This window comes from Bos grunniens, chromosome 10 (genome assembly GCF_055505025.1).
Source record: "Bos grunniens cultivar Pamir isolate PY7600 chromosome 10, Bosgru_T2T1.0, whole genome shotgun sequence".
Taxonomy (NCBI): Eukaryota; Metazoa; Chordata; class Mammalia; order Artiodactyla; family Bovidae; genus Bos; species Bos grunniens.
The window spans coordinates 4,318,812-4,346,258 of record NC_141174.1 but is presented as its reverse complement, the minus strand read 5'-3'; the positions used below and the strand labels follow the sequence as shown (position 1 = coordinate 4,346,258).

The window sequence follows — 27,447 nt, the reverse complement described above, 5'->3', positions numbered from 1 at the left end:
AGGCAGATTCTTTACCACTAGCATCACCTGGGAAGCCATACTTGCAAGATAATTAAGTTTCAAAGTACTTTGAGCATGTACTCTGTATTTCACTGTGTTAAGCCCATTGCATGAGCTACCTCATTGATTCATGCAACTTGTGTGCAGACAATTCCTTCATTACAATTTTATGGATGCAAAGATTAAAGGTCATAAAGGTTCACTTGCCAGGGTTACCCAGCTGCCAAATAGTGAACCTAAAGAGCAAAACGGAAGCTGAATCCAGCCACAATGGGTTAATGTCCTTAAAACTATGTATTCCAACCTGAAATGGGGCAGTGGTTCAAAGAAGCTGTGATCAGCTCCTAAACATTCTTCTGACTAGTTGGTAATGAGGTAAACGGGAAGTCAGCATAGTCAACCTTTGGGTCCCAACCAGTCTGGGGTCTATGTGTCTATGGGCAGCCTGCTGTTATTAACCAATAACTTCTCCCACTTGGTGGGTGTTTCAATATCTGCCAAATAGCTCAAAGAAAAGCTATGACCAAATAGCTCAAAGAAAAGCTATGATCAACCTAGACAGCATATTAAAAAGTAGAGACATTACTTTGCCAACAAAGGTGTGTCTAGTAAAAGATATGATTTTTCCAGTAGTCATGTATGGATGTGAGAGTTGGACTATAAAGAAAGTTGAGTGCCGCAGAATTTATGCTTTTGAACTGTGGTGTTGGAGAAGACTCTTGAGAGTCCCTTGGACAGCAAGGAGATCCAACCAGTCCATCCTAAAGGAAATCAGTCCTGAATACTCATTGGAAGGACTGATGATGAAGCTGAAGCTCCAATACTTTGGCCACCTGATGTGAAGAACTGAGCCATTTGAAAAGACCCTGATGCTAGGCAAGATTGAAGGCAGGAGGAGAAGGGGATGACAGAGGATGAGATGGTTTGATGGCATGAGTTTGAGTAAACTCTGGGAATTGGTGATGGACAGGGAAACCTGGCATGCTGCAGTCCATGGGGTTGCAAAGAGTTGGACATAAACCGAGCGACTGAACTGACCTGATTCCTTGAAGGGAAGCCAGGACTTTGCCCCAAGGCTGCACTACTGTTTCTCTTGACTATTCCTCCCAGTCTTGCATCCCCTTCCTTCCCTAATTAATAACTGCTTGAACCTGCTTGCTTGAACCTGCTTGTTGGACCTCACGGAAGGTCATGGAAGCTGAATGAAGCCTATTTCCTATAATTAAAGAAATAGGAGACAAAGAAAGGCTTTTGTGCCCAGGAGCCCCACAGGGCCCTGCTAGTTATCAAAACCCAGAAGTCAATGTCAAAGGCAAACTCTTGGATCATCATCAGTTCATCAAAACCTCTTCACTGAGAGTCAATTTGCCAAATATTAATTCAATAATGACTAATTTGCCAAAAACTATCAAACACAGAACATACGTGGTTAGCACTAGAGCAGACAGCTTTCAGAAAAGGTGTAAGTCTGCAAGAGAACACAGAACCTTTAAGAAATAGCCCATCCATTCTCAAAACTGAAGGGCATTGCAGAAGTCAGCCATGCTGGTTTGAAAAGAGTCTTTTCAGCAGCAAAACCTGAGTGAACTCAAACATTGGAGATCATCTCTAATGAGGTTAACTAATCCTACAAAAGGATTATTTTCTGAGTTAGATTTTAGTTAATTGGCCAGGATCCCAATCTCTCAACCACCACACTCTACTTCCAGGCCAGTTTCTCTTTAAATGATAGAAGGCGGTCCACTTTTCCCCTATGCAAATACTTGTGCATCTGTGGTTAATGTTCTAGGCATGTCATTTACCCAGAAGACCTATCAAAGCAAAGGAGTAGAATCCAGAACTGACTATATGAGAGCTGTGGAACAATAGTTAATGGGTTGTTGAATGAAAACAAACAAGCCCTTTTCCTCTTCACCCTAAAAAAAGATAATAATAATAAAAAAATCTCTGGTAGAGCTGATTAACTTTGCTGTACAATAGAAACTAACACAACATTATAAAGCAACAGTACTCCAATAAAAATTAAAAAAAAAAAAAAAACCTCTTATGGCAGAATCATGAAACTATCAGTCCAGGATGTGCATGTAAGGCAGAGGGCACTGCCATTCGTCTGTCTAAGAATCAGCTTGCATGCATGCATGTAAGTCACTTCAGTGGTGCCCAACTCTGTGTGACCCTATGGACGGTAGCTCCCCAGGCTCCTCTGTCCATGGGATTCTCCAGGCAAGAATACTGGAGTGGGTTGCCACGCCCTCCTCCAGGGGATCTTCCTGACCTAGGGATAGAACTCATGTCTCTGGTGTCTCCTGCATTTACAGGTGGGTTCTTTACCACTAGCACCACTTGGGAAGCCTAAGAGTCAGATTAAATAACCCCAGTAGCTGGAGCAATGGAGGGAATAGGGAGAAGAAAGGAATTAACAGAACGTGCCTTCACTGTAACAGAGTAGCATCTGTTTTTCATTGCAACAATACTACTTAAGGGCATTTTTGTTCTCATTTTATAATTGATAAAACCAAAGCCCATATGGTTTGTCCTTTTTGTTAACATGATGTTTTAACTCATTTATTTCAGGTTCTAGGTTAGATTTGAGAATTTGAGAGACATGAAGTCGTAAAAGCAAATTGTGGGAAGAGTTGAGTTTAAAAATAAACTAATGGCTTATTTCATAATTTTGAATGAAATCTATTTATTAGTTTAAAACAAGAAAATCTTAGTCAATATTTTCTTACCCTTTGGTCCCAATGCAAGCAAAATAATCTGACACTTGCCAGGCAAGTGTGTGTTGATAGCGTCCATTCAGAGATGTTTATTTTGTACTTGTGTTCTCCAGTCAAACTTCAGAAGAGCAACCTTCCACCTCAAGCCTAATCACCGAATTAGGAAGACCAGGACTCAGCAAGGTCATTGCCAGCTCCAGTGGCGCCCACAGGACAAGGCTGGCATTAGAGACTGGACAGATGGATCCCCCGTGGGAATCAGCAGAACTGGACCAGCTGCCGTAGGTGGTGTAGCCTTTTTGCAATGGGCAGGCTGATCTTTTGAGTAGAGTCTTCCCACAAGGCTTGCAGACACCAACCCCAGGGCAAGACTGCCAGACTGATGTGCAGACTAAGGGGAGAATGGTGATTTTGTAAAAAGCCCTGGGTGGCATTATATGGCTTTCCTTCCTAAGTGCTTTTCAGTGAATGCTCTTAGCCTGTCTGCACTTACAAACCTGCTAAACAATAATTCTGGCTGAAAATCGATTTTTGCTCTTCTCTTATCTTTGCCAATTTCCTCTTCTACTGAGTCCTTAATGGGCCAGGTACGGATATGTAAATACCATGCCTTGTGTTGGTAATTAATTTCCTTAAGGTCAAGACTGACTGATAAGAATGCTACCTTCACTTTATGAATAATTCATTTCTTCTGAAATCTATATTCGTTCAAACTTCCTGGGAATCGCACAAACTTTTAAGTATACTCTCTGTGATCCTGTCCCAGTTCTGCCCTTATGAACTGAGTGACTCTGGGTAATTTACCTAATCTTTCTGAGCTTCTGTGTCTCTGTTTAAAAGACGAGTTTAAAAATGTGTACTTCACATTCCCTTAGCTTGTAGGAAGTTTTAAAAAGTAAATACAATCACACTCCAATTAAAAAATAATAACAACACTCTCTGGCTGCGAGGCTCTGCCGTTCCTCTGCAGTTCGATTCAGCTCCCTGCCACCCTCCTGTCTTCAACATGCCTGGCCCGGCCCCAGTGCCACTAACGTGGGTCCTCATGGCGCTCTCCCAGCAAAGCAGTGGCGGCCCGGGCGGCGGGATCCACCGTCCAGCAGAGGAAGAATGCCAGCTGTGGAACGAGGAGCACAGGCCATATGACCTCAGTGGGCACTGGAGGGATGGGGCGATTCTATACAGAGGATTTACCAGAGCTCAAAGTGGGCCCAGCTCCAGTATTGGTTATGAGTCTTTTGTTCATCGCTTCTGTATTTATGTTGCACATTTGGTGCAAGTACACTTGTTCATAGATTCGGCTACATCCATCTGTCTGTCACCTGAAGAAGAAAGGAAAGAATCCCAAAATATTTTGGACTTAAAACATAGTGATTTTCTGTTCATGAGGAGAAAATTTTCTGCAACTTACTGTTTTACAGGGAACTTAATGAGAATTAAAGAATCAATTTTTTTCTATGGCTAATAAACTTTTTAATTCATTTAAATAATAATAAAAAGCAAATTAAGCTTCTGCTCTATAATAAACAATAAATTAAAAGAAATACCTATGAAAGATAGGTGTCCAATACGTGTCATTTCTTTCCACCTTCCCAGACTTGAAACAATAAAAAGTTTATCTAAATCAAGATATTTTTTAATTTAATTTTATTTTTTAAACTTTACATAATTGTATTAGTTTTGCCAAATATTTTAATCTAACATGAATGCTGATTAAAAAAAGAAAAAGATGAACACAAGTAAACTTGCCACATAAACAAAATAAGCAAGCAAGCAGAACCAACAGGACACATTTATTTGTTTAATATTTTAGGAATTTGGCATTGATTATTTGCTGACCACAGTGATAAAAGCTTTATGTGCATTACCTTGTCTGAACCTTATAACATTCCAATAAAGTAGACAAATTCTTTTATTATCTCCATTTCACAGTTGGGAAAACTTCTTATAAAGGTTAAGTTACCTGGTCAAAATCATCCAGGAAACAAATGTCAGGTACAGATGTGCAATTTACCACAAAGGGAATAAAGCTTAAGATGCCTCACTTTCATAGTGCCCTTCCAGAAACTGGCAAAAGCCACAGCAGAGCTCCCATGGTGATATGTCAGATAACACAAAATGTGGGTCTTCTCGTGACATCCCAAAACTACTCTAAAATTTCAACCTTCCTATGCCTTATTTTTGATATTTTTTGTCTCCTTAGCACTTGACACAATCTAATATACTATAATTTTATCAATTTGTTTTGTTTTTGAAAATTCTTCCATTGAAATGGCAAATTACAGAGAGCATTTTTTTCTTTTTTTTTCCTGTTGCATCCGAGCACCCAGAACAGTGCTTAGAACATAGAAGTAATTCAATAAACATTTCTTGGATGAATGAGTAAATGAACAAATTGTTGTTGTTCAGTTGCTAAGTTGTGTCCAATTCTTTGTAACCCCATGGACTGCTTCACTGTCCTTCACTATCTCCTGGAGTTTGCCGAAACTCATGTCCATTGAGTCGGTGATGCCATCCAACCATCTCATCCTCTGTCACCTTCTTCTCCTCCTGCCCTCAATCTTTCCTGGCATCAGGTCTTTTCCAATGAGTTGGCTTTTCTCATCAGATGACCAAAGTATTGGAGCCTCAGCATCAATCCTTCCAATGAATATCCAAGGTTGATTTCCTTTAAGATTAATTAGTTTGATCTCCTTGCTGTCCAAAGGACTCTCTACTTTTTATTTTGGCCATGCCATATGTCTTGTGGGATCTTAGTTCCCCAGCTGATACCAACTAGGGTTCTTAGCCTTCCCCAATCAATAGTGATTGGCTAGAGACCAGAAAATGGTACCCCACTCCAGTACTTTGCCTGGAAAATCCCATGGATGGAGGAGCCTGGTGGGCTGCAGTCCATGGGGTCGCTAAGAGTCAGACACAACTGAGCGACTTCACTTTCACTTTTCACTTTCACGCATTGGAGAAGGAAATGGCAACCCACTCCAGTGTTCTTGCCTGGAGAATCCCAGGGACGGGGGAGCCTGGTGGGAGGCTGTCTCTGGGGTCGCACAGAGTTGGACACGACTGAAGTGACTTAACAGTAGCAGAGGCCAGACAAGAAATTCAGGCAAGGATTTCCAGGGGCCCCTGCTGCAGCCAGGGTGAGGAGAGGGTGAGAACACACAAGAGGTTTCCTTGCTTGTGTGCTCTCCCAGTGGGTGGAGATCTGTCTTTATACGGGGGGGGGGGGGGGGGGGTAGAGGTGTGTCCAGGGGTCAGGTTGGAGGCACGGCTTGGGTGTTTTGCCCACCCCTCTGTGGTGCTGAGGGCAGGGGTACATGCCCAGTGCATTGCTTTTGCTCCTAACACTGTTAAAACTTAAAAACATAAATGCTCCCAGCTCTTGAGAAATAGCAACTGGTTTTGTTGTTTTGGTTTTTTTTGTTTTTTGTCTTTGTATGTTTTGGTCCAAAATTTATCCCAACTGCTGCGTGCATGTAGTTATTTTTAGTACCATGTAGTTTCTTTGCATTTTGCAGCTCCAGGAGAGGTGTGTCCAGGTGCAAGCTTTGCAGCAATGCAGCAAAGGGTCCCCGGTTGCGGGCCCATCTCATGACCAGGGATTGAGCCTGGACTTTCAGCAATGAGAGCACAGAGTCCTTAGCCACTGAACCACCAGGGAATTCCCTCCTCCTATTCCAGAGTCTATGCCCTTCACCAGAACGATGTACTCCCTTTCTGAGGGAGACATACACCCTCCATCACAGAAACCCCATCCCCAGGTGTATGTGAACAAAAATCCAACTCGTAAGGCTTTAAATTGCCTCCAAGATAATGATGAATTGGTTACCATTTAACTGGTGTCTAAGAATTATGGGACAGCATTTGAGATCTGACAGATATATAGCAACAGATGAAGCCCAATTAAAAGGGAGGCACTACCGTGAAAAAGAAGCTAGCAATGGGAAAGTAAAAAATGGAAGCAGCACAATTCCATGGGCTGAGTGTACTCCCAGAACTCTTAAGAATCACGAGCTTGTGTGAGAGATTCTGTCGAGGACAAATCCTCCCTTTCTATGTCCCACCTAACAATTCTCCACCTATGAGATCATTTAAGATAAAAGATTCTTCTTGTCAGTTACCTCTCTGGTTTCCATTTCTCACGAAATACATGCGCGCGTGCTAAGTCACTTCAGTCCTGTCCACCTCTTTGTGACCCTTTGGACTGTAGCCCTCCAGCCTCCTCTGTCCATGGGGATTCTCCAGGCAAAATACTGGAGTGGGTTGCCATTGTGGACTCAAAAAAGATGTACAACTTGAGAGTTGTGAGTTAAGTTTTATTTGGGGCAAAATGAGGACTGCAGTTTGGGAGGCAGCATCTCAAATAGCTCTGAGAGACTGCTCCAAAGTGGCAGTGGGGGAAGGTCAGTATATAAGGTTTTGGTGAAGGGGGAGTTCAGTACCTTGAAGCACTCATTTTACAAAAGATTTTTTGTTAGTCATGAGGGTCTGATGTCACCAGGAAGGGATTTAGTGCTTCTCTAGATATAAGGAGATACAAGGATTGAGATCATAAAATCTGTTCCTAAAAACATCCAATTTATCTAAAGACCTGTCCCACCAGATTCTCTGGAGCACAGAGTACCTCCCTCCACCCTGAACTCCCTCAGGGGTTGTTGAAGGTCAACAGCTATAGCAGCATGGGGTTCAATCTCCATAGAGGCAGACAGCAAATGCCTTTGATGTTCAGTCACTGGCAAAGCTCTTAAGTGCCAATTTGTAGTTGACACCAAGCCCTCTTCCAGGGTATCTTCCTGACCCAGGGATCAAACCCATGTCTCCTGTGGTTCCTGCACTGGAGGTGGATTCTTTATCGCTGAGACACCAGGGAAGCCCCTCGGGAAATATGTGTCTGATAATATCAAAAGATATGAGCAATCACTTTTGTAAAGATTAAGCACCTCATGCCCAGAGTTCCCTTTGGCATGGATGTATTATGTCAAGCCATGGGGACATCGATTTTTGTCTACATGTCAGATTCCATTCAACAACATATGATTCGATGTACTTCCTCTAAATATTAAAAAAATTATTTAACTGACTCAGAGTGTTCTAAAGAGCTGAATATTCTACTACATATCTTTCTCCAGAGCCAAAGAAACATCTATGTTCATTCCAACTCTTCTAAATGTTTTTGTGCTTTTTTTTTCTTTAAATATTGAAGTTGTGAAAACATTTCATTAATAATTAGAAGGCCAATATTAGGGGTTACATTAAAGATAAATGTCTAATCCAGAAGATTTGAATGGTTGTTTCCACCAGATCCACCCTGGGAACTTTGTTTTTCGATGAGTGATAAATCCCAAATTCAAAGTGTTTCACGGTTGATGTATGCAATCATAGAATTTTGAACCATAAAGATTTCCTTCAGTCTCTCATTTTATAGATAATTCTGAGACTCAGAGAAAATAAATGCCTTTCCCAACATCCCACAGACAGCTCAGGGGAGTAACACACCTTCCAATTCTGCTCCTATCAAGCACGACAGTGCACGGCATCAGATCCCCTCAGCTGTGATCGCCTCTTGGACTTGGCCATTTTCCTGCCTGGGTGAGTCTTCCAGGCTGGCCCTGAGAATGCCATCGCCTCCTGCCGGCCCGGGCTGTGTGGCCAAGACACAGCCAACAGCATGTGTTTGTTCCCTCCCATCGCTTCTAGATGGGGATGAAAGCTGCATTTCAGAATGCAGAGCTCGGGGCTGTCATCTGGAGAGCAGCTGCCAGGAAGGCCAGACGGCAGTGTGAGGCACGACCTCTCCGAGTGGCATGCTTTAATCACTGAGAAATAGGAGCTAGGATGGACCTGGGTAAATGCATTCCTACGTTCCTCTCACCCATGGACTGTGTCGTGGTCTGTACTTTGAGCATACTTTGAGAAGTCCAGTCTGCCCAGAGCACACCTGCTGAAGGACTTGCTGTTCATCATCACAGCTTGCCGTGAAGCGGTGGCCAGCACGGCCGCGTTTCACTTTCCATCACACCCTTCGCGGCTCACTTGCCTTCCTCTTGAACTTGACTGCCCTGTGTTTGCATTTCCCTAATAAAGCATTACTCCACTCATCCTTGCCTCAGGTTCTGTTTTCTAGACAACCTTGTTAAAGTCACCACCAGTTAGACTTCAAGATATACTCCCAGTCATGTTTTAAATCTAGAAGGGTGTTTAAAAGATAAAAGCTTTTAAATCCTTCAACCATTTCTGAAAACCGGTTGCTAACACACTAGAAAGAATATACGGCTCTTTCCACATAGTATGTAAGCACACAGAGAAGGCTTGGTCCCAGTTATCTATTTGGCCAATTGGTTTTCTGCCAGGATCACTAGAACATGGAGACTGAGGTCAAACAGAGACTTGCTGTGGGACTGCCAGAATGAAGGGTGGGTTAATTAAAGAAATGGGACTTGGTTTTTGCTTTTAAAAATGCACATGTAATTGGTACAAAAATCAAATAATTTTCTGAACTATATTGGGAACTAGATGTTTCGATTCTGCTACTAACAAGCAATTTGCAATTGGCAATGCATTTAATAGCCCTTGTTTCATTTGTCATTGAACCTTGTTTTTCATAACACGCCCCTTTGAGAATATAACTTTTTTAGAACTGTGGATCCTCTCTACAGGAATATGCACACAAAATCTTATCCAATTTTTTTTCGGGCTTCTTTTAATCCACTCATGCATTCCAAGCTAAAAACCCCTAATCTAGGTGACATTGATTATAAATATGTGCAAGAAAGGCAGTAAGACGTTATTCAGAAAGGCTCAGTATGGGATAATATCACAAGCTTTGAATCTAGTCTTCTCCTCAGTTGATTGAAATAGAGCTTTTAGGGAGGGGATGGAAGAAAAGTTAAGTTCCTGAAGGCAAAGCATAAACCAGATACACAGAAAGACTCTAACAGAGAGGATGACTTATACTCAGGTGGACTTCTCAGGGATGGATATAGAGCTTCAGTTTCCAAGGTTGCAATTGCTCCCTCTGTTCTGTGGGGGGTTGTCTCTTGTTGATAAGAAAATTGAAAATCAAGGAAGGGAAAAATATAATGGGGTGTTGACTTTAAAAAAAATGCATAACATGAGAGTTGCAAGTTGAGTTTTATTCAGGATAACATGGCGACTGTAGCCCAGGAGACAGCACCTCAGGTAGCTCTGAGAAACTGCTTCAAAGAGGTATTGGAAGAAGGTCAATATATAAGATTTTGGTGAAGGGGGAGTCCAGTGCAATCAAATACTCATTTTACTGCTAGTCACAGGAGCTGATGTCATCATGAAGGGATTTAGTGCTCTTCTAGATATGAGGAGGTGCAAGGATGCAGTTCAGTTCAGTTCAGTTGCGCCATCGTGTCCGACTCTTTGAGACCCCATGGACTGCAGCATGTCAGGCTTCTCTGTCCATCACCAACTACCAGAGCTTACACAAGCTCATGCCCATTGAGTCGGTGATGCAATCTAGCATCTCATCCTCTGTCATCCCCTTCTCCTCCCACCTTCAATCTTTCCCAACATCAGGGTCTTTTACAATGAATCAGTTTTCACATCAGGTGGCCAAAGTATTGGAGTTTCAGCCTCAGCATCAGTCCTTCCAATGAACACCCAGGACTGATTTCCTTTAGAATAAACTGGTTCGATCTCCTTGCTGTCCAAGGGATTCTCAAGAGTCTTCTCCAGCACCACAGTTCAAAAGCATCAATTCTTTGGTGCTCCGCTTTCTTTATGGTCCAACTCTCACATCCATACATGACCACTGGAAAAACCGTAGCTTTGACTAGATGGACCTTTGTAGGCAAGGTAATATCTCTGCTTTTGAATATGCTGTCTATGTTGGTCATAACTTTTATTCCAAGGAACAAGTGTCTTTTAATTTCATTGCTGCAGTCACCATCTGCAGTGATTTTGGAGCCCAAGAAGATAAAGTCTCTAGCTGTTTCCATTGTTTCCCCATCTATTTGTCATGACCTGATGGGACTGGATGCCATAATCTTTGTTTTTTGAATGTTGATTTTAGGCCAGTTTTTTCAGTCTCCTCTTTCACTTTCATCAAGAGACTCCTCAGTTCCTCTTCGCTTTCTGCAGTAAGGGTGGTGTCATCTGCATATCTGAGGTTATTGATATTTCTCCCAGAAATCTTGATTCCATCTTGTGCTTCATCCAGCCAGCATTTTGCACGATGTATTCTGCATATAAGTAAATAAGCAGGGTGACAATATACAGCCTTGACATACTCCTTTGCCAATATGGATGCAGTCCGTTGTTCCACGTCTGGTTCTAACAGTTCTTGACCTGCATACAGATGTCTCAGGAGGCAGGTAAGGTGGTCTGGTATTCCCATCTCTTTAAGAATTTCCCACAGTTTATTGTGATCCACACAGTCAAAGGCTTTGGCATAGTCAATAAAGCAGAAGTGGTTGGTTTTCTAAAACTCTCGTTTTCTACGATCCAACGGATGTAGGCAATTTGATCTCTGGTTCCTTTCCCTTTCCTAAATCCAGCTTGAACATCTGGAAGTTCACGGTTCACGTACTGTTGAAGCCTCACATGAAGAATTTTGAGCGTTTCTTTGCTAGTGTGTGAGATGAGTGCAATTGTGTGGTAGTTTGAGCATTCTTTGGCATTGCCTTTCTTTGGGATTGGAATGAAAACCGACCTTTTCCAGTCCTGTGGCCACTGCTGAGTTTTCCAAATTTGCTGGCGTATTGAGTGCAGCACTTTCATAGCATCATCAGTTCCTGAAAATATCCAACTATTTTAAAGACCTCTCTCATCAGTTCCTCTAGAGCAAAGAGTGCCTCATTCTCCCCTCTGAGTTCCTTTCAATGTGTTTCAAAAGTCAGCAGCTACAGCAGCATAGGATTCAACTGAGGATGCATGCATGCTTGGGTGCTCTGTCACTTCAGTGGTATGTTACCCCCATGCACTGTAGCCCGCCAGGCTCCTCTGTTCATGAGATTCTCCAGCCAAGAATACTGGAGTGGGCTGCCATGCTCTCCTCCAGGGGATCTTCCAGACCCAGGGATGGAACCCGTGCCTCTTACATTACCTGTATTGGCAAACAGGTTCTTTACCACGAGCACCACCTGGAAAGCTGTCATTTGAGGAGACAGATGACAAATGCCCTTACTGTGGTTGTTCAGTCTTGGCAGAGGCTTTACATGCTTAGTTGCTGGTTTTTTTTTTTTTTTTTTTGACACCAAACATTCTTTCTCCTCTGCTGATTTCTACTGCAGAGTGTTCCCTTTCCCATTGTGTATGAGAGATGGAAATTCCAGTTTCAGACACTAAGTTCAGAACTTCCACTCCTTTCCAATACAGGTTGACAGTCAGGGCATGACCTAACCTTGGCCTAGCAGGCAGCTTTCTGGGGATATTTGATTCCTGAGTCTCTGATGGAGGGAACAAGGACTGGAGTCATTTATGCTCCGGTGTTCCAGGCAGAGTGTGTGTGCTCAGTCGTGTCTGACTCTTTGCGATCCCATAGGTTGTAGCCCTCCAGGCTCCTCTGTCCATGGAATTTCCTAGGGAAGAATACTGGAGTGATTTGCCATTTCCTCCTCCAAAGGATCTTTGCAACCCAGGGGTTGAACACACATCTCATGGGTCTCCTGCACTGACGGGCAGATCTTTACCAGTGAGCCACCTGGGGAGCCACTTATAGTGCAGGCTGATGTCAGATTGGCTATAGCAATTGACCAGGATCTTTCAGATATAAGAGGTTGCTATGTTTCCCGATTCCAAGTTCTTGCTAAAGAATCATGGTGTGATTTTCACTCTCAAATTTGGTATATCGATTTCATGAAGTGCCTGGTAACTTTTTCATAAATCATCTTGTTTTCAAATCAGAGTTGATTTTTGACTGAAACCAAGAACCCTAAGTAATACCCTTTTATTTATGAAGTTTCAGGGTGCTTCTGCCACCAGGTTTTGAATTTTTTCCAAGAAAGTCAAGTTTTGGTATAGAAGGGTTTGGCACAGATGAAAACTATCACATTTAGAATGCGTAAACAATCCTGTATGCGAGACAGCAAGAGACACAGATGGATAGAACAGTCTTGGACTCTGTGGGAGAGGGTGAGGGCGGGATGATTTGAGAGAATGTCATTGAAATTTGTATAATATCATTTGTGAAACAAATCGCCAGTCCAGGTTTGATGCAGGATACAGGATGCTTGGGGCTGGTGCACTGGGACGACCCAGAGGGATGGTATGAAGAGGGAGGTGGGAGGGGGTTCAGAATGGGGAACACGTGTACACCCGTGGCGGATTCATGTTGATGTATGGCAAAACCAATACAATATTGTAAAGTAATTAGCCTCCAATTAAAATAAATAAATTAATATTTTAAAAAAATAGAATGCATAAACAACCAGATCATACTGTAGCATGGAAACTATATCCACTCTCCTGAGATAAACAGTAATGAAAAAGAATATTTTACAAGAAAAACACCAATACAGTATACTAACGTATATATATGGAATTTAGAAAAATGGTAACAATAACCCTGTATACAAGACAGCAAGAGACACAGATGGATAGAACAGTCTTGGACTCTGTGAGAGAGGGTGAGGGCAGGATGATTTGAGAGAATGTCATTGATACTTGTATAATATCATTTGTGAAACAAATCGCCAGTCCAGGTTCGATGCATGACACTGGATGCTTGGGGCTCGTGCACTGGGATGACCCAGAAGGATGGTATAGGGAGGGAAGAGGGAGGAGGGTTCAGGATGGGGAACACATGTATACCTGTGGTGGATTCATTTTGATATATGGCAAAACCAATACAATATTGTAAAGTTTAAAAATAAATAAATAAATAAATCTAAAAAATAAAAAAATATGTATCTATAACGAAGTCATTTTGCTATATGGCACAGATTGGCATAACATTGTAAATTAACTGTAATTAAATGTTATAAAGAAAAATGATCAGAGGAGAGATAAAATAAAGACAAAATAATCATTGTATTATTTTTGCTACTTTCAAATAGCTTTGAAAATGTATGTAAAAAAAGATTTTTTAGAAAACACTGGGATCATTTCTTCAAATAAATCTCACGTTGAAACAAACTACACATGTGTATATAATATACACGTGTACATATAGCTGTGTGTGTGTGCTTAGTTGCTCAGACATGTAAGACTCTTTCAATGCTATGGGCTGTAACCCAGCAGGCACCTCTGTCCATGGGAATTTCCAGGCAAGAATACTGGAATAGGTTGTCAGTTCCTCCTCCAGGGCATCCTCCTGACTCAGGAATTGAACCCAAGTGTCCTGCATCTCCACCAAAACCAGACAAAGATAACACAGAAAAGAACAGGCCAATGTCGCACTAATGAATAAAGATGCAAAAATTCTCAACAAAATATTAGCACACTGAATTCCACTATACCCTACATCATGATCAAATAAGAATTGCCCAACTTTCGCAAGGATGATTCAATAGCCACATGTCTATTAACATGATATGTTATATTAGCAAACTGAAGAATTGAAAGTGTACAATCATCTCAATAGATGCAGAAAAAGCTTTTGACTAAATTCAACATCCATTTACTATAAAAGCTTTCAACAAAGTGGGTATCAGTTCAGTTCAGTCGCTCAGTCATGTCTGACTCTTTGTGATCCCATGAATCGCAGCATGCCAGGCCTCCCCGTCCATCACCAACTCCCGGAGTTCACTCAGACTCACGTCCATCAAGTCAGTGAGGCCATCCAGCCATCTCATCCTCTGTTGTCCCTTCTCCTTCTGCCCCCAATCCCTCCCAGCATCAGAGTCTTTTCCAATGAGTCAACTCTTCGCATCAGGTGGCCAAAGTACTGGAGTTTCAGCTTTAGCATCATTCCTTCCAAAGAAATCCCAGGGCTGATCTCCTTCAAAATGGACTGGTTGGATCTCCTTGCAGTCCAAGGGACTCTCAAGAGTCTTTTCCAACACCACAGTTCAAAAGCATCAATTCTTCGGTGCTCAGCCTTCTTCACAGTCCAACTCTCACACCCATACTTGACCACAGGAAAAACCATAGCCTTGACTAGATGAACCTTTGTTGGCAAAGTAATGTCTCTGCTTTTGAATATGCTATCTAGGTTGGTCATAACTTTCCTTCCAAGGAGTAAGCCTCTTTTAATTTCATGGCTGCAGTCACCATCTGCAATGATTTTGGAGCCCAAAAATATAGTCTGACACTGTTTCCACTGTTTCCCCATCTATTTCCCATGAAGTGATGGGACCAGATGCCATGATCTTCGTTTTCTGAATGTTGAGTTTTAAGCCAACTTTTTCACTCTCCTCTTTCACTTTCATCAAGAGGCTTTTTAGTTCCTCTTCACTTTCTGCCATAAGGGTGTTGCCATCTGTATATCTGAGGTTATTGATATTTCTCCCGGCAATCTTGATTTCAGCTTGTGCTTCTTCCAGTCCAGCGTTTCTCATAATGTACTCTGCATAGAAGTTAAATAAGCAGGGTGACAATATACAGCCTTGACGTACTCCTTTTCCTATTTGGAACCAGTCTGTTGTTCCATGTCCAGTTCTAACTGTTGCTTCCTGGCCTGCATACAGATTTCTCAAGAGGCAGGTCAGGTGGTCTGGTATTCCCATCTCTTTCAGGGACAGATAGTAACTAGATTTATTGTGGTGATTATTTTATAATGTATGGAAATGTTAAACCATTACATAGTACACCTGAAACTAACATAATACTTTATGTCAATGATATTTTTAAAAAAGAAAAGAAACTGCAGGTAAACTAGGAGAAAACTACATTTTTTGCCTCAGGTAGACAAAATAACCTGAAGAGATAATTAAATTTACAAGATCCTTGATTAAAATGAAGAAAGTTATAATTAATTCACTATTAAGCTTAATTGGTTCATTTGTAGAAATTGTAGAGAGACACAGGAGAGTCCATAATCAAATAGATAACGAGATAGAATGAATTAGAAAAAAAGAATAGAGATAATTAAGTCATATAAACTTAAATTTGTTATAATCAAAATAACTAAATTAATATATGCTCATAAATGTTGTTTTTAAAATAGATATTCTAAAGGTAAGACTATTGGATCAAATAATTTACACATTTTAATTCTGATAATGATTACCAAATTGCACATTCAAACCTACATATTGAGCTACAATCTAAGAAAATGCCTTTATTTTGTCAACATATGAAAACCAAAAAAGTGATATCTCACTTTTACCTTGAATTTGCTTTTGACATGTTGGGAAAGCGATGAAGTAGCTTTGCGCTGAGCCTACCATCTTGAAAGAAGTAGACAGGACTCAAACCTCTATTGAACAGCAGTGTAATCTTCACTGATTTTCCCTAACCTATGCTTCATTTTGCCCAGGTGTGAAATGTTAGTAATCATAACACTCAATATCTGTTATGCAGACTAATAAACACTTACATAATTAAAAGTACTGTATCTGAAGCATTTTTAAAAACCTTTATGTGTGTGTGTGTGTGTGTGTGTGTGTATTGTCTTCTCCTTTCTTTTATTTCTCCTCTGTCCTAATTGTGGTATACTGGTACCCAGCCAAGGAGGTATAGTTTTGGTACTTTTAAAAGACAACTCAGTGTTAATGTTTTTATTGCACTGTAAGTGATTCATTTTCAAGAAAATCGTTATTTAATTATCCTATAAGATAATAGTAATAGTTCTTCTCACTTCTTCATCTCTTTCTTCTCCTTCTCCTTTTTATTTTTTATTCTTATTCTTTTAAAGATGAAAAAGAGAGGCCCTGAGGACCTTCAGTATAGTAATTTATAGATGGACACCTCAGGTCAAGGATAATAATACACATAACATAGAAACTTCATCACTCATCGAAAAATCCACTCTTCAATTTCTGCTTGATGCCTGATAATATAAGTAAGGTAAAGGATAGAGGCAAAATATTTCTCAAAGTAATCAGGAGCTATTTGGAATTTTAGTCATGAAACTTCTTAAGATTCTACTTTCAGTCTTTTGTCAATGGAATATAAGAAAGTGATTGGAATAATTCATAGCTTTAATAAATAACACCTCAAGTAAAATTTTAAAATCTAAGTAGACAAGCCCTAAATATAGTGTTATTAGTAGATAAGAATAACAATGAAATCAGTAACTGTCACAAATGAAACATATGCTAAATGGTGGGATTTCACACCAAGCACTTACATGGACTATTGCATATAACATTTATAATATCCCTGCAAGGTAGGGATTATTTTTCTTCCCATTTGTTTCAGGCCAAAAGGCATGAAAAGAGTAAAGAAACATGCCTAGGGTCACACAGCTAATAACAACAAAATCTGGAATTTAACCATGTTCTGTTTGAACACTGTCTACATAGAGAAATATCATTATGAAATAATTATTTCTTGGAGTACTTCCAGAAACATGAATTAAGACAGAAACATTTACTGGATGCTTGCTGAATGTCACATTACGTTGATGATAATTTTTTTTTTTCCTAATTTTACCTTGGATGAGCTCAGTAGTGTTTCCAAAATCACACAGGTAGCATGAGGCCAAAGCAAGTCTTAAATGCACGGGTTTCCACATAACTTCATATGTTCCAACTGAATGTAGTTCACGTCACATGAATTTACTCCGAGCTCCCAGTTTTAGTGGAAGCCCAAGTCAAATATCTGCCAAGAAATATGCTTTATATGAAAGCAGCAAGCTTCTCAAACCATGTTTTGATATTTCTATTTCTTGATCCTGGTAAGGCTCCTGGCTTCTGTTTGTATTTTGTTTTGCTGTGGGTTTTGGTTTTAAAATGGAAGCACAGGGTGTTTGAAAGGGACAGTGGAAGAGAAGAGTCTTTGATCAGTGAGACAGTGCGAATGGAAAAGGGCTTGACTTCTAAACTCAGCACTTAGGAGAGTGTAGTGTCTAGCTTAAACAGGATTTTTTAAATGAGCCTGCATCCTGTCACTGAACTGTATTTGGAGGCTGCAAGCAATGGCATTTGCTTCATCTACGTTAATCTCTCTTTTTTTCTGTCTCTGACTCTATATGTGACCTTGATCTAGTCACTTAACCTTAGAGGGTATCAATCTTTTCATCATATGAAAAAAAAAAAAAAAACCCTACTGTTTTCTATTCTGATTTTTTTTTAAGTTCTCCTGCTATGATTTTGGCAGCAGATATCAGGCTGACACCCTAATTTATTCCTCAAAATTATCTGGCTCTTTTTTGTGTGGAAAATTTATAAAATTCAAACAAGAAAAGAATTTGGCTATAATACCGCCCCTTATTATACTTCCTAAAATTGCTACAGCCAACCATCTGAGAAATAAAACAGGCAGAATTTGAGAATATAGCATGCATGCATGCATATTTGGTACTAAAGAAATGACAGTGAGTGGTGAAACCAGTAAAACTGGGAGTTTATCTCTAGACTAGACTTCCTTTCCAAAAGGCAGTATGCAAGTGATATAGATTGATCTGTGTCCACTTGAAAATAAATTGGAGTTCTAATTGCCAGTACCTCGGTATGTGACTTTATTTGGAATAATGGACTGTAGAGAGTAGAAATGAGGGTATTAGTGTGAACTCTAATCTAATATGACTCGTGTTATAAAACGAGAAGCTTGGACAGAAAGACAGTCACACACAGGTGAAGACACACAGGGAGGGAACAGCCACGTGACTGGTGTGATGAATGTCCACGCCAGGGAGTGCTGAGGGTGGCTGGCAAACGCCTGAAGCTACAGAAAGCAAGGGAAGGTTATCCCCTCAAGCAGTCAGGCCGTGCACGGGTTTGCTAGCACCTAGATTTCAGAATTCTAGATTTCAGAGCTGTAAGAGAATAAATTTCCATTGTACTTTGTTATGAAGCCCTAACTAAAAGAGCAAGTATCTCCCCATATCACTAACTGCAGTCTACACCCCACCTGTCATGCTTAAGTGTTTGCATGCTTTCACACACGCAATATTAAATACAAACAAATTGCTGTTGTTCAGGCGCTCAGTTGTGTCTGACTCTGTGTGGCCCCATGGACTATAGCCCACCAGGCTCCTATGCTATGGAATTCCCCAGGCAAGAACACTGGAGTGGGTTGCCATTACCTTCTCCAACAAACACATCAAATGATGCTTAACAGAAGAAACTGGTCTTCTGCTTTATTTCATTCCATTTGAAATGACCTCTGAGTACTGCCCTCTTCTATGTGTTCATTTCTTTCACAGAAACCACAGCTATAGGGTCTACTCTGGATTATTATAAAACAGCTAATAAAACCTTCAACTTAAATTCATTCTTAAAATTGATCATATATAGCACATATTACCCTCTGGAGGAGGTCATGACAACCAGCTCCAGTATTCCTGCCTGGAGAGTCCCCATAGACAGAGGAGCCTGGACGGTCACAAAGAGTCAAACATGACTGAATGACTAAGCAAGCACAGCACATATTACAACAATAGAAACCTTATCATCACACAGTTAATATCCTATGGTTTGTGCAGGTGTTGATATAGAAATATGCTGAAGATGGAGATGATAAGGAGGAAAGAGAATAATTACAAGGGGAGAGCTGGCCCCTGGGCCATCAGTCACTTCTTTGATGACACTCCCACTCCCTTGTCTGGAGCATCTTGCTTCTTTGATTGACCAACTCTCCCCTTTACAGCTCCTAGAACACCTGAGCCTCCTTGTTGTTAACAGCGTTGCTTTGAAGAAAGCAAAATGTTCTATGGGCCAGGTATCAGTGAATCCATGGCATGAATAGAAGAAAGTGAAGACGCTGGTGACCAAAACACAGTAATATAATCACCAATAAAATATCTAGATGTTCATCATGGAAAAATGAAAGGATAAACTGACCTATGAATACATATTTCTTGAATGATAAACAAATTGTTCCACTGTTTGATCTTTCTCCCCACTGCCCAACTTCCCTCTTCTATTCAGATGATACCCCTTGGACCATCGCCTATTTCTGCATGCTACTTTGTTAAGAAAAATCTTGACATCGAGCTGCATAAGTTGTTAAGGTTGTATATTGTCACCCTGTTTATTTAACTTATATATACAGAGTACATCATGCAAAATGCTGGGCTGGATAAATCTCAAGCTGGAATCAAGATTTCTGGGGAAAATATCAATAACCTCAGATATGCAGAGGCACCACCTTACTGGAAGAAAGCAAAAAGGAACTGAGGGGCCTCTTGAAGAAGGTGAAAGAGGAGAAAGAAAACGCTGGCTTAAACTCAACATTCAAAAAACAAAGATCATGGCATCTGGTCCTATCACTTCATGGTAAATAGATGGAGAAACAATGAAAACAATAATAGGCTTTATTTCCTTGGGTTCCAAAATCATGGTGGATGGTGACTGCAGCCATGAAATTAAGACACTTGCTCCTTGGAAGAAAAGCTATAACAAACCTAGACAGCATGTTAAAGAGCAGAGACATCACTTTGTCGACAAAGGTTGGTATAGTCAAAGCTATGGTTTTTCCAGCAATCATGTATGGATGTGAGAGTTGGGCCATAAAGAAGTTTGAAGAATTGATGCTTTTGAACTGTGGTATTGGAGGAAATGCTTGAGAGTCCCTTTGACATCAAACAGATCAAACCAGTCAATCCTAAAGGAAATCAACCCTGAATATTCATTGGAAGAACTGATACTTAAGTTGAAGCTCCAATACTTTGGCTACTTGATGAGAAGAGCTGACTCAATGGGAAAGACTCTGATCCTGGGAAAGATTGAGGGCAGGAGGAGAAGGGATGACAGAGGATGAGATGGTTGGATGGCATCACTGACTCAATGGAGATGAGTTTGAACAAACTCTGGGAGACGGTGAAGGACAGGAAACCCTGACATGGTGCAGTCCATGGGGTCACAAAAAGTTGGGACATGACTGAGCACTGAACAACATCAACCCTTTGTCAGTCGAGTCATTTGCAAATATCCTCTCTCAGTCTGTAGGTTATTGTATTGTTCTGTTTATGGTTTTCTTTGCTGTACAAAAGCTTTATATTTAATTGTTCCATTTCTAATTTTATTTTCATTACTCTAGGAAGTGGATCCAGAAAGATATTGCTGGGATTTATATCTAAGAACCTTCTGCCTATGTTTTACACTAAGAGTTTTATAGTATCTGATCTTACATTTAGATTGCTAATCCATTTTCAGTTTGTTTTTATGTACAATGTTAGAGATAAATGTCAAAAAAAGAAACCCAATCAAGAAAAAAAAAAAAAGGCAGATCTAAATAGCCATTTCTCCAAGGGAGACACATGGATGGTCAAAAATCACTAAGGTGTCACCTCACATTGATCAGAATGGCCATTATCAAAAACTCTGAAAACTGTGAATGATGAGGAGAGTGTGGAGAAAAGGTAACCTTTCTGCCCTGTTGGTAAGAATGTAAATTGATACAGCCAGTATGGAGATTCTTCAAAAATCTAAAAATAAATCTATTATATGATCGAGCAATTCCGCTGCTGGGCATATATCTGGAGAAAGCCATAATTCAAAAAGATACATGCACCCCAATGTTTATTGTAACACTTTACAATAACCAAGACCTGGAAGTAACCTAAATGTCCATTGACAGAAGAATGGATAAAGATGTGGTACATTTATACAATGGAATAACAGCCATATGAAGCAATGAAGTAACGCCATTTGCCGCAACATGAATGGACCTAGAGATTACCAGTCAGACAAAGATAAATATACGATTTGCTTATATTTGAATCTAAAAGAATGACACAAATGCTCTTAATTATAAAGCAGAAAAAAAAAAAGAAACAGACTCATAGACTTAAATACAAACTTATGGTTACCAAAGAGGAAAGGTGAAAGGGGAGCGATAAATTAGGAGGTTGGAATTAAGATCCGCAAACTACTATATGTAAAATAGATAATCAACAAGGACTTACTGTACAGCACATGGAACTCCACTCAACACTCTGTAGTAACCTATATGGGGAAAGAATCTGAAAACACACACGCACACGTATATGTATCTGCTGCTGCTGCTGCTAAGTCGCTTCAGTCGTGTCCCACTCTGTGCGACCCCACAGACGGCAGCCCACCAGGCTCCCCCGTCCCTGGGATTCTCCAGGCAAGAACACTGGAGTGGGTTGCCATTTCCTTCTCCAGTGCATGAAAGGGAAAAGTGAACGTGAAGTCGCTCAGTAGTGTCCGACCCTCAGGGACCCCATGGACTGCAGCCCACCAGGCTCCTCCGTCCATGAGATTTTCCAGGCAAGAGTAGTGGAGTGGGGTGCCATTGCCTTCTCTGATATATATATATATATATATATATATATATATATATATATATATAACTAAATCACTTTGTTGTACACCTGGCACATTATAAATCAACTATACTCTGAGGTAAAATTTAAAAAAGAAAGAAAACCCCCAAAGCAAAGAAAAAGATAATACATGTGAGCTTCACTTGAGTTCAGGGGGAAAAAAAAAAAACACAGTGAATATTTTGCAGACCAATGTTTATGTCCCTTATTGATATACACAAGTTAATAGAAAGGCCCCTACCATTTTCTTTTCGGCTCAGAATGGCATTTAAGCCTCAACTGCTCAACTGTCTTGGGCCTCTTTATGGAGCCCTTTTTTCTACAAGGTTTAACTTTTCTTTTTCTTCTGTTAATCTGTTATGTGGTGATTTGATTATTAGACCAGCCAGAAGAAACAGGAAGGATAGGAAAACATTTTTCCTCCCTAACAACAGAACTTTGACAGTTAGACATTAGTTAGACGGGAAGGTGGGAACTGCAACACAAAAATTATCATTAATAAGGAGCACATACAGGAAGGATTCTCACAGTGCATCTGGTTGAAATGATAAATGCAGCATAACAATTCAGGAAATAGCAGTGTCGGAGCCATTTTTAAAATGAAGCCAGTGATAGAATCAACGATGCCACACCTCTAAAAAGGTCATGTTGAAAAAGAAGGTGAGAGGCTTTGGATAGTCTCATTACCTGCTAATCAGGTCATCTGGCTGTAGTCTTCCCTAAAGCTGCTATTGCCCCAAACATGATGACCACCGTTCAGATGTCAACACTGTTATCTTTCCAGCCCCCAAAGAGTTGGCAGTTCAGGTAATAAGGCATACGACAATAAAGTTGCACAGGTTCTATTGCTGAATTTAATGCACGAAGGCAGAGGCATGTAAATAAGTGTAGAGCGAAAACATAGCTAACCAAATGATTCCCTTAGAGGGAAGAGGCAGATTCATCACATACGCAGTTGGTAACTTTGCTCTTCAACTAAAAGCATTAAAGGAGAAATCCTTGTTTCAGAGTTCTCATTCTGCCTTTTTAGGTTAAAACATTTCAAGCTAACTACCTAGTTATACAAATATGGCACTACTCTTTCTTAATAATCACATATTTTTGTTCTTTTTCCAGAGTTATACTTTCTTTTACTTTTCCTATGAAAAGCCCAAGATGACTGATATATTTGACAAGCCTAGAACTGGTAGAATTTTCAATTATGGCCTGAGTGTGTTTCATCTTTCCATATAAACATCCAAAACAATGGCTGGTTTTGAAGCCAAACAGAATCCTGCCTGGAGCCCTCAGTACAAGGCCCTTCCATGTCTACTCTTATCTATAGAAACTATGATATTTTCCAAGCCTCTCTAAGTCATGAAAGAGCAGCTCAAGTAGTTAATGATTAGGACGATAGAGTCACAGAATCTTTCAGTGGCTGATGCAAGCTCCTGAGTTGTTTTCCAGACACTTCAACACCAGAGGGGAAAGGCTAACTGCATGAAGACCAGACTGCACCCATGGCACAAGCTGCTGCACCTTGAGTAGTACTGGATCTATGACCAGCACAATTCCAGGAACCAGCCTCCAGAGAATGGGATTCGCATTATTTCTCATAATAATCTACATCTTTGTGGGCATCAGAATAAGTGTAGCTTGCTCTGTCCCTTTAGGGCTTCACTAACAGCTCAATGGGAACAAATCCACCTGCCAAAGCAGAAGACGTGGGTTTCATCCCTGGGTCGGGAAGATCCCCTGGAGAAGGGAATGTAAATCCACTCCTGTACACTTGCCTGGGAAATCCCACAGACAGAAGAGCCTGGTGGGCTTCAGTCCATGGGATTGCAAAGAGTTGACATGACTTACCAGATAAGACTGTCCCTATATATAAGCAAGCAATCAAAATTATCAGCAAAGAGATCCTAAAGACTCATGTTGACATCTTCCTCTCTAAGAGTAAGGTGCCCTATGTCAGCATGAAGAAGCTACAGAAGATGGACCTTTGTTGCTAATCACATAAAAATAGTAGGATGTCTAAGACTAGGGATGTGTAAGCAGCTCTTTTGCCTTCTTCCTGTTTGCCTATTTCTGTTCCTCCTAGACATTCATTATAAAAATAAGGTCACTAGGGAGCATTTAACCTAATTCTTGACTTATATTCTACTAAATGCCCATAGCACTTTCCCTAGCCTGTTTGTTCTTTCCCTAGGTGAAGAGAAGGAATAAAGAATCTAGCAGTTAAAAGACTGGTGCTCTCTACCCCAAGGGTCTCCCTCAGCAATCCCGCAGGCAGACAAAGCAGACAGGTCTCATTGGAAGAAAGACTGTGAGGAGTCCTCCAGCCTGCACACGACGGTAAATGACACAGAGTTTGACCTCCCGCCTTAATGACTCACTGCGATGCTCTCCCCTTTTTCCCTTTGAAAACTGTCAGGACTGAGCAGGATCTTCAGAGTTGGTTTTGGTGACATGAGCCTCCATCGTCCCCAGATTGCCAGCCCTCCGATTAAAGCAAACTTTCCTTTCTACCAACACTTGTCTCTTGAGTATTGGTTTCTGGGCAGTCAGGAGCTGAACCTGAATTCCCTAACAGTTTTACTTTTTTTTTGTTTTGCAGTGTAATGACTTCCCTAAAGACCTCAACTGTTTACAGATTTGTTGCAATAAGAAAAAAAGCACTACCTTGATAGGGTCAAGAGGGAAAATAAGAGAAGATGTTATAAAAGGGCTGAGACTGGATGATTTTAAGGCAGAATTTATGGTATAATAGCTCTGGATTGATGGGAGTGCTTGCCTTCTTTCCCTTTGAAGTCCCAAACCACTACCCTCAAATCCCCTTTTGTCTGCAGTGGAAGATTGTTTTTAAGGTGATGTTCTATTTTGGAAAGTTACTCAATTTTCCTAGGTCTCTCCCATGTATACATGATATTTAAACTTTGATTTTCTTTAATTAATTTGTCTCATATCAACTTAATTCTTTGGCTTTCCTTGTGGCTCAGAGGATAAAAAATCTGCCAGTGCAAGAGAACCAAGTTCAATCTCTGGGTCAGGAAGATCCTCTGGAGAAGGTAATGGCAATCCAGTCCAGTATTCTTGCCTGGAGAGTTCCGTGGACAGAGGAGCCTAGACTAGCCGGAAGAACCTAGGAAGGTAGATGAAAACTTCTTCTTCCTTGACATCTGATTTTCTAGTTTGGTAATAAACAACTCTAAAAGCCTGGTTCAGTCTCATGATCTGATCCGGATCAATGAGTTAGCTGCCTTCCTCTTAAACTTGGGCTTCCCTGGGGCTCAGATGGTAAAGAATCTGCCTGCAATTCAGGAGACCAGGATTCGATCCCTGAGACCAGAAGATACTCTGGAGAAAGGAATGGCTACCCACTCCAGCACTCTTGTCTGGAGAATTCCATGGACAGAGGAGCCTGGCAGACTGCACTTCATAGGGTTACAAAGAGTCAGACATGACTGAAGTGACAGGATACACACACAGTGTATAGTATTTGAAATGCATTTGCTCATCCAATTTCCCCTGAAGGCTACAACCAAGAGAAAAGTGACTTGAGAAATTGCCCAAATCTGGCACCAAAGTTTAGAAATATCTGCAAACATTCAACACATACACACACATTCAGTACACATTTTCTTCTGTCTTAAATGACACCCCTCCAGGATCTCCTTCTCGATGCCTGCAGTGGGGTGAAAAAGATTGCATGCCTCGCACCCTGTGCAAGTGAAGGTGGAGCAGAGGAGCACAGGGCTGGAATCAACTCAGCGGCCACTGGGGGAGTCACTGACTGAGGGAGGTGGCTCCCAGAAGAGAAGAAAGCTACTGTGCTCTTTTTTGCTACTTCCAGGTGGAAAGGAGTTGCTAAAGCTCATCCCGTTAAATATCTATCTGTCCCAAGTCTCACTAAGGACAGAGATTTAAGACTGGCTCTCCCTTTCCACAGCCACCATCCAGAGTTATATCTGCCTTTCCTACCATCACCAGTCCCTGGAAAGGACGCTTATTTGAATCTGGGTAGGGGAGAGGGTGATCAAGGCTGGAATTTGGCCAAGTGTCTTCTGGTAGCTGTGTTCTGGGATTCAGCCCTCATCTAGGAACATGCCAGGTAATAGTTTTCCACTTGCACCAAATCTGGTACCCAGTGAAGCAATCGGCTTATCTTCTACCTCTGGCAACATTTACTCCATGCTTTAAAATCTGGATAAGCTTGGCTTTGGCTCATTACTAATAGTCTTGGTTTGTATTTTGATTAATGCTTAAGCTCTTTCAAATTCCTTTGGAAAAAGCTGAAGCTTAAATAAACAACTGGGTATTCTCAGACTTCAAAGAAGTATTACCTTAAGGGGACTAGCCAGGCTGTGGAATGCCAGGCTTCTTTCTGTCTGGTCCTAATTAGCTTTGGATCTGGCAAATCTGTCCGATCCCGAGGCGCTCTGCTTCAGCCTCTGGCATGCTTTCTCAGCTACCCTCGGATCTGGACTTACCACATCCTTGGATCGTCATCTGAAGAAAACATTTCCTTCTGTTCCTGTCAGGTTCTGCCTGGGGAATATCAGCCCTTCTCCCCCCTCCTCCCTATCTTTCCTTTGAGATGTGACAAAAATCAGTTAGGCAACTAAGTCTTTTTCGTCCCGAGGGTCCAGCCTTGAAGTTAATGATTTTGAACTTTAAGGGAAATAAAAGAGAAACAACACCTTCAAAACGTTGGGGAATAGGAGCTCTGGCTTCGTCTCCATTGGGAGTTCCTCTGTAGCTCTTGAATTAGACTAAGCACTTCCCAATTCAAATGAGGAGCCATGTAAAGTGACTCTCCAATGCCCTCCCCTGGGCGGCACAAGCTGTGCAGCCCTGAAGCTGAACTCTGCACAGTTGCAAGAAAGCAACCACGCTGAGGATAGAAAAGGAAGACCTGGAGAAGGCTGCTCACTCTTCGTGGTCCTCATCAGCTCTTCAGTTGTGCTCTTCCAGCATGCCAACCATTACCAGCCTCGGCTGTGCCTTGCTGAGGCTGTGGAGCCTGTAGATTAGAGGCTCAGTTCAGTTCAGTTGCTCAGTCATGTCCGACTCTTTGTGACTCTGTGGACAGCAGCACACCAGGCTTCCCTGTCCATCACCAACTCCTGGAGATTGGAGGCTAGCAAACTACAGCCCATGGACCAAGTCCAGCACACTACTTATTTTTATAAATGAAGCTTTATTGGGACACAGCCACACGCATTTGTTTACACGCTGTCTGTGACTGGTTTCATAGACAGTGGAAAAGACCCTGATGCTGGGAAAGATTGAAGGCAAGAGGAGAAGGGGATGACAGAGGATGAGATGGTTGGATGGCATCACCAACTCCATGGACACGAGTTTGGGTAGACCCCAGGAGTTGGTGATGGACAGGGAGGCCTGGCGTGCTGCAGTCCATGGGGTTGCAAAGAGTCGGACACG

General features: G+C 41.2%; 1 pseudogene; it reads left to right on the top strand.

Moving 5' to 3' along the window:
- Nucleotides 1–3,705: 3,705 nt before the first annotated feature.
- On the top strand, nucleotides 3,706–4,032 carry LOC147363886 (protein transport protein Sec61 subunit beta pseudogene; annotated as a pseudogene).
- The last annotated feature ends 23,415 nt before the right edge of the window (nucleotides 4,033–27,447 follow it).